Genomic DNA, 14,828 nt, shown 5'->3' on the forward strand with positions numbered 1-14,828 from the left:
AGCATGATACAATCAAAGCTACACTGTAAAAACTCATTTGTTTAATCGACGACAGTTATTGCCGCCGCGCGACTCCCGCGGGACACGTCAGATACTCCGGAATGTTTACCAATTTTTAAAGCGGAAAATATCAATTAAAATTCGATCGATCGTGAAAATGGACTTGAAACAAAGGGCTTCAGTCACGGTGAGACATCATAAATGTAATCTGAACAATATTGCTAAAAGTGATAAATTGCATGATGTGATGTTTTTATTTCGTCACGCGTGTGATCGGCGCCTCGGGGCTCGTGGAGCTTTGATCAGGGCCTGTGACGAGCCCCCTGCTACCATTGACATATTATAATGTACTAAATGCCTGCTACAGGCTTTACGCTCGATGTATATTGGTTTATGAGTGAATAATTTTCCCGGCCTGTATTGTGTAAGTATGTCTCACAATCAAAAAATATTCGACTGAATTTGTAAAAATGCCATCTGAATAATGTACACTGAATTACACTCCATGGGAAAGTAAAGTATTTGTGTATTTCTCGGCAATTTAAATGTATCTCGGCATGAGCTTAGAGGCTGTATGGGCCCCGTGATGAGAGCGGAGCGACACCGGTTGAGGGGGGGCGAGGCGCGGGGCGCGGGAGGCAGGAAAATTAAAAGTCACAATTTTCACAGAAAAATGCCACAATCTAAGCACAGCGGCGGCGAAGTGGGTCGAGACACCTCGCGCCGCCTGATTACCGACACGCCGCCCCCGCACACCGGCTCGAATCTGCACGAACTCAATATTTTTTATAAAACAGGAATGGCTGTACCGAATCCATTGTTCCGAGCCCATATTTCACTTATATGTCGGGCGCGAGGCTTATTATGAAAATCTGTATCTGTAAATCCCCGGCAAGTGGCGTGCGGGGCGCGGGGGGCAGGGGGGGAGGTACACCACGCCGGCTGCAGTTTGTGAAACACACACGAAGCTCACCAAACACTAATTAATAGTGATATTAACAGACTGAGAGGATGCCGCAACCATGACTTTGTTACTGGAACTACTGCTTGCATTGTGACGCACCTTGCATGTTCTATTATTATTTACACAGCGGAGTGTCGCTACGTCAATACGTCACTGTCAATGCAGTCCATTTATAGAAGGCGTACTATAGTTGAAGTTACAAAAAACCCTTTCATATTCTACAGGTACTTTGTGAAACATTTATTCTATCTTACTCTCAGAGAGACTAAGGTTGATCGCGCAAAAGATACCAACTTCGTAATTTTGTAACGGATATTACAAAACCCAGTTTTCACGACGGTAGATTTCTTGTGGATTGATTATTTACTGTCACCAGTGTAAAAATAAATGTCTTGTTTATTCAGTCAGTCGAATAGACTTAATTTAAATTCTTACCCTTTATATCTGCTATTATTATTATAAGTTTATCCACCGACGTTTATACAGGGTGTTGCAAAAAGGGTATACTACGCCGAAACCTACATGTGCAGCATGTTATATCTAAGGCCGAAACTGAAATCAGAATTTGAAAATTCGCGAAAAAAATAATTCATTTTCCATATAAACTTTGTTGGTCACGTGACTTTTTACTATGGGAAAATATATTTTTTTTTCGCGAATTTCCAAATTCTGATTTCAGATTCGGGCTTAGATATACCATGCTGCACATGTAGGTTTCGGCTTAGTATACCAATTTTGCAACACCCTGTATTATACATTTAAAAATAGAGATCCCGTATTTTTAGGGTTCCGTAGCCAAAATGGCAAAAACGGAACCCTTATAGTTTCGTCATGTCCGTCTGTCCGTCTGTCCGTCTGTCCGTCTGTCACAGCCGATTTACTCGGAAACTATAAGTACTACAGTGATGAAATTTGATGGGAATATGTGTTGTATGGACCGCTACAAAAATATGACACTAAATAGTAAAAAAAAGAATTGGGGGTGGGGCCCCCCATACATGTAACTGAGGGATGAAATTTTTTTTTTCGATGTACATACCCGTGCGGGGTATCAATGAAAAGGTCTTTTAAAATGATATAAAGTTTTCTAAAAAACATTTTTCTTAAAGTGAACGGTTTTTGAGATATCAGCTCTCAAAGTCGTAAAAAGTATGTCCCCCCCCCTCTATTTTTATAACTACGGGGTATAAAATTCTAAAAAAAATAGAGGTGATGCATGCTAATTAACTCTTTCAACGATTTTTGGTTTGATCAAAGTATCTCTTATAGTTTTTGAGATAGGTTGATTTAACTGTAATTTTGCTGCTACGGAACCCTTTGTGCGCGAGCCCGACTCGCACTTGGCCGGTTTTTATTTTGTATTATTATCATATTTTCCATAAAAGAATAACTTCAAAGTTATTATCTAAGTTCCACATCACAGTTTTTACAGTCACAAGTATCACAGTTTAGTAAATATTTTAGCAATTCCTCTTTTGAAATGTGGTCCAATCTTGGAAACTATTTAAGCAACTACACTGAGAATGAAAGTGTATAAAACTGAAGGGTTTTCCAATGAGCAGTGAGTGTCACTATCTGTGTATGAGATCTGCCGCCGCCGTAACCCGGCGCTGGAGGGTCACTTTTCACTGACGAAAAACGAACGAACGAGAACTGCCGTGCAATCGGCACGTTTAATGCTACGAGATAGAGTCGTGGCTTCGTTTTTCGTCATATAGAGTGACCCCCTGACACTCGGCTGTATCTGCGAGTTGTTTACGAGCTCGCGCCGAGTGTCGGTTTACGAGCTCGCGCCGATAGCGGGATCCAGTTGTTGCTGTAAAGAGATACGACACTCTCTAAATACAGTAGTGTAGTTGGACCTTTTTTACTCAACGCGTCTCTAAACACATATTATTTTGGATGGTTTTACTCTTAGAAGTATCGTTGAATGTTTGAAGTCAATTTTATTATTGTAAATAAGACTTGTTACTTCAGAATAATTTGACTCTTGACTCTTTAATAACGACAAAATAACGAGTCGTGCTTTTATCATGTATCAGTGTAACCTTGATAATCTACATAATTAATTAAATATTTTTTAATGTATTCATAATCGAGTATTTCAAAATAACCCTCTAGTATTGGAGTAGGTCCTCTGCCGCAGTGAAGTATTTCGGGCTATATGTTTGTTGTTGGTTTTTATAATCGTGCACGCGTGGTGACACCGAGCACGAGCACGGGGCGCTGCGGCGGCGCGCGTGCCGCGGGGCGCGCCGCGGGGATCACGCCGCCGCCGGCAGGTGACGTGGGTTCACGGGGCTGGGGGGTTATCCCGAAGCCAAAACAAAGTACTTAACAGTTACGTGGTAATTAGTGTCAAATTCAACACTATTTGAATCCGATAATCATTGTCAAAACGAGTTCGCGACAGATGGCCTAAACTGGGAAACAAAGCCACCCCGAGTGCCGTATTATCTGTTCTCAAGATACGCACGGCACACCCTGTATAGGCAGTGAGAAAATAAAATTACTATGCTAATATTTTCACCACTGTGACGATCTCTTGAAATTCACAAGCGGTAGACTCGTATACTATATGGTATGAATAGCTCACGTGGGCTTTGATTTTAGACAAAATTTAAAATACAACAATATAAATTGTTCCTGAATAAATAATATACAATAGATATAGGCTCTCATACAACGAATGCACGAGTGCACTGTTCGCCGGATTAGATCAAGAAGCCGTTGACTAAGGTTCCTAGCCGCTATGACTACACGGTTATAAATAAATGTAAGTCACCTCTTGTGGCTCACTTTATGCACCTTTTGTAATGCTATAAATGTATGGGATCAAGTTATTTTTGTAGTAGGTACTATTTGAGATGATTGTTATGAAATCTTCAGTCACTTTGTAAAGAGCACTTAAAAGTTACTCACTCGTATTGTAAGGTGAAACTTGAACTCATAACTTAAACAATGGCATGATGTTTCTGAAAGAAACCGGCACTTTCTGAAATTATGAAGCGATACATTCTACACCCTCCGCCCATTAAGAGGGGTGTTATGTGTTTAAAGAAGATTTTATTGAGTTTTCTAATGAACAAGCTAAAAGGGAATAAAAATTACTGAAAAGTTACGAGCCCAAAGTTATTTGTATGAGAAGCTATATTTTATTAGTTTGAGAGCAGTGAATTACTACTGATAGTGATAGTGAACGATACCCTTGGTTACGTTACTTTTTTCTAATATTCTGTATTTGAACCTGTTGGGCTATACGTGTAAGAACGTATAGCGGCTATAAACTGCGGCGCTATCTCTTACAAGTCATAAAATTCACGACCGTGTACTTGATACATCGACATTGACACCGAAATATCACACGATGTTGGTCATTCATTATATTCGTGGAGAGTCCCCCAGTACCGACCAACGAGGGTCCACTCGTAGTAGAAGAGCGTGAGACCGCATAATGCCTCTCTCATTTATAAATAAAATAATTTCAGTTTGTAAAATATCCACGTTCATAGTAAAATATAATAATATCTGTTTTATACGATGAATAAGCAAATCAAATCTTGCTACGGTGCGGCGTAGTACCGCGCTACGGCGTCGCTACGGCACCGCGCTACGACGTGCTACGTCGCTATACAAATACAACTCTTACTCATAATGATAGAGGTATGACATTGATGTTATAGATGATTCCAAAATGATATTCATAGTAGCGTCTCGAGGCCACTCGGGTCGCATTATAGCAGGCACTTAAGGCACATAATACGGAGATGTAGTTAGGCGCGTGACACTTATTGCATTAGTCCAGTCCCGCATTAATACGATTAGCCGCTGATGAAAGGCTAAAGCCGCGTGGCTTGTATGGTATGTTGTTGCACAAAGACAACTGTGGATTACGAATGTGCCTTATTCATTATAATGTTCTATTGTATCTTTCCCGCACCTTAAAAACTGTATCTAAATAGTTTTTGGGTAATTTTAGTAAATGTAAATCGACAAGCACAGTATTTTGTTATTCAAATAACTATATTACACTAAACCATTCGTAGCATACATATTTATTGATACTGAATTCATGAATGAATTAAGATCAATTTTATTATACAAGCGCAAAATAATATTATTTTATTCAGTAGTATGTTGTTCTTTCATAAAGAAAATAAGAATCTATTATTTGTTTGTTGGTTCGTAGACAGACGTGTACGATGGCGGTCTCAAGCTAATTAGAAGCGTATTGGTCCAGACAGGCCGACCGAGTTGGAACAAGTGGTTACGGCACGTGACGCTCGCCGCGTAACATCACGCGCAACATCAACATCACGCGTAACATCAACACCGCGCCGCTGTTGACCGCCAGTGTTTGCACTCCGTCACGAGCGAACAGTTATCGAACCTAATCAACAAACGACTTGAAAATCTAATTAGTAGGGAGTTTGCGTAAGATGTTTCGGTGTCTCGCGACACGGAGAGGTAAAGAATCCCAACCGGCTGCAAATTGGGGCAGATCTGCTTAACTCAGCTGAGTGACAATCTGCGCGGCGGCCGGGCGAGCACTGCGGGGAAGTGCACCTTGTGCCGCGGAGATACGGGCGGCCTGGGTTGTGTGGGGCCAGCGGGGACTCATTAGTTTATCATTAGGCGGGAAATGAGGAGTCTCTTCGACGGCGGCGGAGGTGGCGACGCGGTCGACACAGATATTATTATTAATCGTTAGCATATGATAGAATATTATTTATTCAACGTAACATTTTACAATCAAATGCAATGATAATGAGCGCAGGTTAGTCTTGAAGACATTGTGAGAAGTAGCTTTCGATGACCCTTCGCTGTCAGGCGTGAAATCAGAGTGGAAGGAGATAAGCCGACTCAAATAATTCAAAAATGAATAATACGCGTAATTATTATGAATATTTATAAAGATAACCTACTCGCAGGAGCCAACAAATAATGACGGTATCCTCTTCAAACTGAATGTTAATAAGTAATCAATATGTAAATACATTAATTCAAAGTAGGATCTGTAATAATGTGGTTGACAGACGCGTGTTGGTTCAGCTGACGACGTTCAGTAAACACGAGGGAAAATATTCCGGTTGTTTGTGCGACTTCAAAATATAACTCATATTTTTGGAAAATAATAAACAAAGTACGGTAGAGGTCCAGTGAAGTGTGCGAGGGCAGCGCGGTGCGGCGCGGCGCCAGGATTCTTCAATTTATTGCTCGGACCAGTGCATATTGTGCATCTAATTCTTTATAAGTACAAAGATAAATGTACGAATAATATATACATTTTCTACATTATTATGTGCGTGTGATCAATTGCAATATAAATTAGCACACAACACTCACAGTCGCACACGCACTCACCTACACTACATACTCGTATAGAACATGCTAGTCAACGAGATTTCTTGAAATTAATAAATAAACTGTCAATCGGCAACGTTAGACTCATCTATACAACACTATTGAGGCCTTTGATTTCCGTATTACTATCGCCACTGCAGCAAGCACCACCGCATTTAACGAATAACGGTAGGTAGATGTGAAAATGAGATGCCATTCTACATATAAATGGCATGGCGATGGCGTGAAGTGCGGAGTCACACGCCGGCTGCTAATGAAGGCAGGTGAGACAAAAAACTTAATTAAAAGCGGACAAAAGAACCGCCGGTGAAAGAGATCACACTGACGGATTATATTCCTTTTTCTCTAAAAAAATATATTTTAAATTCGTTAATTATGTTCCGAGCGACCGCGGCCGTGGTCCGGGACATGCTTCTATACTCGCTTTGTTATTTTGACAATAATTGTCGCTTTTGCGTGTGACGAATTGAACAGTGGCGGCAATTTACTGGCGCAGTACAAACTGCAGCGACAGACTCGAGCCATGTTTGTGGACGAGCCCATTCACAGCGTGGATAAAACACATTGCTGGTGAAAAAAAAACGTGTGCTTTATAATAATAGGAGACAGGTCACTCCTCGCATAACAAACTACGAGAAATAAATGCACCTGTAGCTCTGTAGTTGTCCTAGCTATAGCCAGCCATAACCATAGCTATAGCCACAGCCACAGCGCGGCTTTTGGTTCGTGCTGCGTGCGTATTTGCCCGAACTGCCGTGAAACAAATATATTCGAATTTAAAACGGTACAATTTATTGCATTTACATCAAGATTTAGGGTTCTCGTATCACAAAATTCATCAGTAACGGGCGAATGGCGAAAATATAAAAAGCTTTTTGTTGTTACAGGATATTTATATTGTAAACTAGTTAAATATTAGTAATTTCTCAATATTTTAAAATAAATTTCATATAAGCTAAGTAGCTTCTATTTTTATTTACGTTGTTAGAATAAGGTGTGTACATGAACATATCATACTTAGGTACTTAACTAAACATTGTGTATGTACTTTTCGTAGTTATATTATTATTAAGTTCCAGTATTTATGATGTCGCTACATATTGTACAAATATGAACAGGTGTATGATTGTGTCCTGTAGTATCTATGATGCTGAGGGTCTATTGTTAACTGTTTACATGTACAATATGTAAGTACAGTACCAGACTCCTCGGATAAGTAGCGGACATGAAGAAGAATGTAAGTACATACTCAGTAATACATTACAATGTGGCTTTATGTTTTTGTGTTAATCCCTTGCTGTAAATCTGCTCGCGTCGAGCCGCGTGCAGCTGCGGCGGATCACAATTATCCGCTGAGCGCCGCGGCTTATACACTAATTACCTAAACGGATAATCATTTTCCAGTTAATGACTCGCCCCCGCGGCCCCCGCACCCCCGGGGTGACGGGCCTCGGCACTGTGACGGTCTCACGGAGCTTATCCAACATTTATTATCATAAATCCGAAACTCAGCAAAAAGCAAATAACAAATAGGTTCTGAGATTAAAAGTTATCTCTTGTCTTGGCCGTTATTAATCTTCAGTTTACAGTCCAGACGGGCTGGGCTAGTATAATAAATAGTACTTTATTGGATGTCATGAAAACGTTTAATATGATCGCTGACGACGTCCGATAGTGATTAAGGTCGTCGGAGATGAATCATCAAGAGATTACGAGCCGCCGCCGCCGCCGCCGCCTGCCAGCTTAAGATTGACTTGTCAATCACTTCCTATGGAACAAGTTATCTTTAATACCCTATCAGGGTATCTTGAGTTCTACCCGCCACGCGTTAAGGGTCAGTAGCCTGGCGGGCTGGCTGGCTGGCTGGGTGCACCAACGAGGCTGACCCCCGCGCGCGAGGGCGGCGCGGGGCGGCGCGGGTCCCGGGCGCTGGGCGGTGAGGGCGCGCTGTCGACAGTTTCTGAACACTGACGGGGATGGATGACCCGCGACTCAGCGCTACAGAGACATTTCTCCTTAATTCTGTATTTAATATTTGAGGACCATATTCTGACATTATCGGCACCTTTAAGTTTATTAATAGTCGTCATGAAACAAACTACCTATCACGCCATAACCGAGGAAGTGTTATTCTCAAAATCAATGTACATCAATAACTCTGTGTAATCTATAATAATTACTTAATATTTTATTTGTACTGAGCATTTACTTAATTAGAGAATTAAACTAAACAATATTTTTTTTTACTTTCATAACGTAGCATATCTATATTTTTGGTCGATAGTCGATACTTTTTCTTTTTCAAATGCCGGTTCGTAGCGAAAGTAGATTTAATACATTGTAATAAAACATATTCACAGCCATCCAGGGAAATATCATTTGTAAGGAGTTGCGAAGCTTAGATCCGGCACTGCTGAGCCTCCACTACTGAAACGTCGCGAACTGAACCCGACAGACCCGCGTCACCGACGACACTTCACGCGAAACTTCTTAATATTCAAGACTATCCCGATTTAACAGCAACACGTTAATCCGTCTGTGTAGAAGCGGCGGCGGCGGCGACTCTCGGGATACGTGTCAACTACGGATCTTCCTCTAGCACAATAAACACCAGGATTTTTGCATTAATACGTAAATTTCATAACTTAAACACCACTTTATTTATTATTTCAATATGCGAGTTGCCTAATGAAACTTTAACATAGATAGAAACTCTAGAATGTAAAAAGATAAACATGTCCTACTTATCTAATATCAAACAAAGTATTATACCAATATAACGAAAGTTTTCGCGAAACTTGAATATAGCTTGTGATTCACACACAAATATGAACTTCCTGCGCGGTCTATAAACCACGAGCGGGCATGTTCCATACTACGAGATCATATTTAAGACAAGACGTGAAAGACGTCCCAATTTATTCTAATTCATATTACAAATATTGAAAAATGTATTAGACCAAACGCCTTAACCTCCACGATAAGGTAATAAGTAACTTAATTATGTATTTATAGCTCTTAATGATAAAAACAATCTTTCCGAATGTAAAGTGAACTTTCTTATCTTTGTGTAACATAAAACATCTTCGTAAAGATGGTAAGTTTTTCTGTCATTTTCATTTCGCTGTTGACAACATCCGTCCACTATTCATCGTATCTTCTTTCACTGAACACTTGAAGTATATTTTCAATACTGTTCTACTGGCATTTACTTTTGAATGAAGCTTTCAATTTCCTGCCTATTTATCACTTTTTTTTTATCGACACGACGTTGGTTTCACCTTAAAAGCTTGATTTTGTTTTATACATGTTATTATACTGTTATTATGTTCAAACAGATTTGAAAAATATTCGTAACCGCTTCAGTGTTCACTTTAATATTACAATAGAACGAGTACAATTGATGGAGAAGTATGCGAGCTGTCGGCCGCACCGGCGCCGCCGGCCCGGCTGCTTCATTACAAACTCTTGAGCCGCTCATTGAATTAGCCGAATAACAACCGCCCATTGTGCTCCTGTCCGTGGCCCTCGGCTCAACTTCTATACGCTATATCGTTTAATTATAAATTTGAATTAATAATTACAATTAATTTTAATTAAACGTGATGGAGTGCGAATGGCTCGGGAGACGGAGACAGATCTGCGCAATAAGCCGCGCTCGTCAACGACAATAACCGAAATATATTGTATTCAAACTGTGGAGTTAGCTAATTATTTATTCTATTTTCTGCGGGAGTGTCTATAACGACTGGAACTTGATGAAAATCCCCTGGACCAGGCAGCGAACAATTCCCACCACGCTTGACAACTCCGGGTTCACACAGTTAAAATAATTCTAACTGTGCTCTTGCAATTCTACATGTGCTAGATCTAGATGTGCAGGTTTCTTCAGAGGATATTTTAAGTACATTGTACAGAAATTCCATTGAATTTTTCCGGTCAACCGTGATGGTGGCATTTGAACCCGCATGAATCTGGCTATCTTTGCTCCTTTATCAAACATAAAATAACCAGCAAAGTTATAATAAGCACAGTCAAATATCCGGAGTAAATTGTACTTTGTTCTCAAAATCAATTATTTAATTTTAGGATTAGAGAAGATTCCATATAATATAAGGCGACATGAAGCGACGCGAGGCGACACGGGGCAACACGGGGCGGCGCAATCACTCCTCGCTATTTACGATGTGTGCACAGATAGTCGGCCGACACCAATATTGGACATATTGTGAGACAATATTGTCAACTAGAGCAAATGTCACGAGTGTATAGCTGTGAACGATGTCGCAATATAATATAATTATACTTAAGTAATTTACTATATACAGCATAATATAATGGTTCAGACTATTTAACAACTGTGTAGAATTAACGACCACATCAGAAAATTTAGACGTTTCAATGAATACCTTGATTAATCATTTTAATTTTAATTATAGGTACATTACGTATTTTGTATGAAAGCAGATCTGAAAGCTCGGGCAGTCATTTAACTTTAAAAATTTCCATAAAGTTAAATAAATAATCACAAATAAAATTATGTAAGAAACAAGCCATAAACATCATTTTTATAAAGTTTCATTTTCTGCTACGCGTGTGCTACGCCGCGCTACGAATTTGCTACGCGCTACAAATTTGCTACGGGCTACGAGCTACGACGGCGCGTAGCATTTGTCGGCAACTAATTTTATAAAGAGCAATCATTTTAATTCGGGTCCCGTCGTGTCGAGGAATTTCATATTAACTCGTAATTTTCAATGGAGCGCTGTTTTCCAACAATTTGTAAGCTTATTTTTCCACTTTCGGGCCTAAAGCGGGAGCTTTTCAATTTAACAGAGAGAAATTTAGTTTATCACTTTAAAATAATATTTTTATTACAAGTTCATAATATGGTGGTAAGTATATTAAGAGTTTTCAGTAGTATTTACCAACAGTTATGATTTTATAAGACATAATATATTATATACTTACAAAACGGTTTTACTTTCGAATTAAGGTACGAAATAAAAGCTTGCACGATAAGAAAAACTGAATGTGAAAAGTGCAAACATCGATTTTGTGTATTCGTTATAAGAAACATTTATGATCGATATTTGTAGCAATTATATACTCATGAGAAATGAAAAAGTTCCACTTAAAAAAAATCCATTTTTTACCATTTCATTTTAAATTTGATTAAAATATTTTCATTTTTAGTTGGTAATATTCTGATGAGATGTAAAATGTACTTCAATACTGAAGAAGGCGTAATACCGTAGTATTTTCTATTTAGGAGTGATTTGTTGCTATTCTCACAACAATTTTTCATTCCTTGTGAGTGTAGTTAGGTTATTAAAATGTCTCACACACGGCAGATGCCTGAAGCGTGCGTCAGTTGAGGCACATATTATTTTTCTTACTAATTATTTGTCACTGACTGTCTACCGAAAACGAATAGGCAAATTCGGTATACATAAGTAATTGTATCGTCTAGAATCAATTTATGAAATTATTAAAAAAATGTATTTGAATTATAGTTAGTTTAATAAAATTATTTATCTCATCTAGTTTATAATGGCCTAAATTGATAATATTTCTTAAGATCATTTTTTTTCCTTGTAGATAAACAATCCAAAGTTTTTAGACGTTTTCTAATTTATATCTGTTTTGAGTTATTGTTCAAATTAGTTTTCAGGTTCGTGTACCTAAGATGAATATTTCACACAGCCAAAAAATGTTTTTTTAGCTCACTAAAATTACGTCCTCGAACACACCTGAAAATTTTAGAGAAATTGGCATGACTTACCGTGAGATCGCTCGACGAAAACTTTTGTTTGACTCGAGTGTAAGCTCTGAGCAGAGCTTCGGGAGGTAACTGGCGGCCGTCGGCGGGCGCGCGCTTTTATACAGGCGGCGGGGCGCGGGGGGCGGGGCGGGGCCTGCGCCGGCCACGCCCCCCGCCGCCAGCAACTCCGTGACGTCAGAGCCGCCGACGTCACGCAACAGGCGCTGGAGCCAGCCTGAGCAGTCGGTAATGGATTGAGACGCCAGGAATAGATCCACAATCAGTTTGAGGCTCGGGACATAGGGTTTAATCCCGCGGAAATTATTCGATTTAGGTATCAGTCATAAAGTCCCCTTCGAAAGTGATTCCAAATTGATTTTGATAGATAGATAGACTTACAGTAAAGTTCAATTAAAAGACAAAATGTGTGCATCGAAGCAGATCAGACAAGGGCAGATCGCTCCGAGAAACAAACCCCAGATTTCCAGTTACCTTTTACTAGTTTAGTTCGTTTCGAGGGTATAAATTATAAACTGGATATAAATAAATAATAATAAATACACTCACGTGCAAAGAAACAATTCCACTTACAAAAATCCGACACTAAATGGCCTCAATTTTTTTATACATGTAATCTGATATTTGAACAAAATTTTTATTACGTGTTTAGTTGGTAATATTCTAGCGAGCTTTTAAATGTACCTTCTTCAATATTGCTGACGGCGTCATTAAGCTAGTTTTTTCAGCTTAGGAATAACTTGGTGCTTTTCTGACTGGAACCTTTTCATTGCCCGGGAGTGTAAATAAGTCCTTATTTGCCAATAAGTAGCACAGTAGACGTAGTTAAAATTAAGACCTCTCCCAAAGCACTGAATACGATCTAAAGCTTTCCTTCTCACCTCAGTGCTTACCAGTGTGATTCTATAAAGCTACCTAATTGTCAAAACTCGACCCAAAATTCAGAGTGAATTTTCAAATTGGCATTCTCTAATTCCATAGACAACGTATTTCCGTATGGCTAACGAAGTATGGAAAAAATCGTACTCCCGATGCATGTAGGTACCTCCGGCTCCGGACATGTGAAAAGTGCAATCTCACATATTTCTCTACTTCGTCCTGTACCTGCTCACTCGACCGCGCCGCTCTCAGCCCGCGCTACCACTCACAAGCCTCCACTAATCTAGATTGCTACTTACTTGAGCCTATTTCCAATACATTGAAGCCTCTTATTCGATCTGCGAAAGGTCACTGAGGTAAGTATTAATCCCCCGTATTTGATATCGTGATAGCACTAAAGTAATTAATATAAATGATTAACTAGTTTGGATAGGTATTCGTAGTGTAATTCTTGAGCTTAAGTAAGAACATAGTTGTACTCGTAGTGAACTTGGAAAGTTATCCCGAAATGGAAAGTTACTCTGTAAGCTAACAAGTTAATCGCAGAGTTGATACAATGTGAAGTTCTCGGACGGTCGTGGAGTGTCCTCGTGATTCAGCGAACAAACAGAGCTCTGTGCTGATTTAAGATTTAATGTCGGCGATTATGCCTCTTCCCCCGCTAACCGGCGTTAATGATCTATATTAGATCTATGATTTAACAGAGTCGTGGTGGCGTTAAGGATAAAGTATAGGTTCAATAAAATATAATTATTTCATTTCTGGATTTCGTTGCTGCACTTATCTTGCCATCAAATACAGAAAAGTGCCCATTCCACACTTATCATACGTCGGAACAAACATACATATCCAATCCAATGGCCTGAAATACGAAATACGGTCCTGATATTTCCGCTACAACCTTTTATTTATGTCGCGAGTTCATGACAGAATAAATACGAGCGTTTATGTGTGTATCGAGTTTATGACGTAAAAGGGTACATCTCAATATTTGTCCATAAAGTCTCGACGCGGAGTGAAGGGCTGAGGGCGCGAGTCAGTGAGTAGATACAGCCCCTTTAGCGGAGGTCAAGGGGAAAGAAAACCTTTGAATAGAAAAAAATTAAAATATCCCCAACTTCATAAGAAAATAATAAATTGTGGACAATAGTAAAGTTCATGAGCCTGTTCTGTGTTCAGCATCTAGTGGGGTCCTGGTGACCAACTTATACTCGGTATATTTATTACAATTTATGACAATGTCTCTATTGTCTCAGGCTTTAGTTAGATCGACGTGTGATCTTTGTGTGCCGTAAATTAGTAGGTATTTTAAAAACTTCACGATCGAACACCCCTTGGTTAATGAATAGTCATAGTGTAGATGTTATCGGCAATTATTGGACAGTTTAAGAGACACATGAAAAGTGAAATAAAACTAATTGATCCATGGTCGTTAACTGCCGCTACTCGTGTACTACACACTAAAAAGTGTACGGTCAGCTTTATATTATGTAGCTTTACACTTTTATCATGTACGTAAAAGCAGGATCACATAATATATACTTTCAAAGGTTTTTTAAACTGTATTAACCGATTAGGAGTGTAGTTAGTAAAAACCAGATTGGCCATGAATTACTTACATAAGTAGATACTATTTTTCGCAGTTGACTGTACTTGTAAGGAATAGTGCAATAACTCAGTGATAGATGAGTAATGAATTTGATGGTTTCGTCCCGAGCCTCGCCTCGCGCCGGGTTATAGCTCCGGGTCTAGACGACACAGCGCGCTAGTGCGAGCTTTAATAGATTGTACTTCATAGGTCACCATTACCAATAAAACTACCCATTATATTCAGATTAT

General features: G+C 39.4%; 2 protein-coding genes across 5 annotated transcripts in view; one reads left to right on the forward strand and one right to left on the reverse strand.

Moving 5' to 3' along the window:
• LOC105395782 (prothoracicostatic peptides) overlaps positions 1–12,212 on the reverse strand; it is a 50,029-nt gene extending 37,817 nt beyond the window's left edge. For all 3 annotated transcript variants that reach the window (XM_038120711.2, XM_038120709.2, XM_038120708.2), the window contains exon 1: positions 12,114–12,212. The gene's annotated coding sequence lies outside the window, so the exon portion shown is untranslated. The remainder of the gene's footprint in view (positions 1–12,113) is intronic.
• LOC125489411 overlaps positions 1–14,828 on the forward strand; it is a 32,127-nt gene that overhangs the window by 8,287 nt on the left and 9,012 nt on the right. The gene's annotated exons all lie outside the window — the stretch shown is intronic.

Source organism: Plutella xylostella, chromosome 14, assembly GCF_932276165.1.
Source record: "Plutella xylostella chromosome 14, ilPluXylo3.1, whole genome shotgun sequence".
Classification (NCBI taxonomy): domain Eukaryota; kingdom Metazoa; phylum Arthropoda; class Insecta; order Lepidoptera; family Plutellidae; genus Plutella; species Plutella xylostella.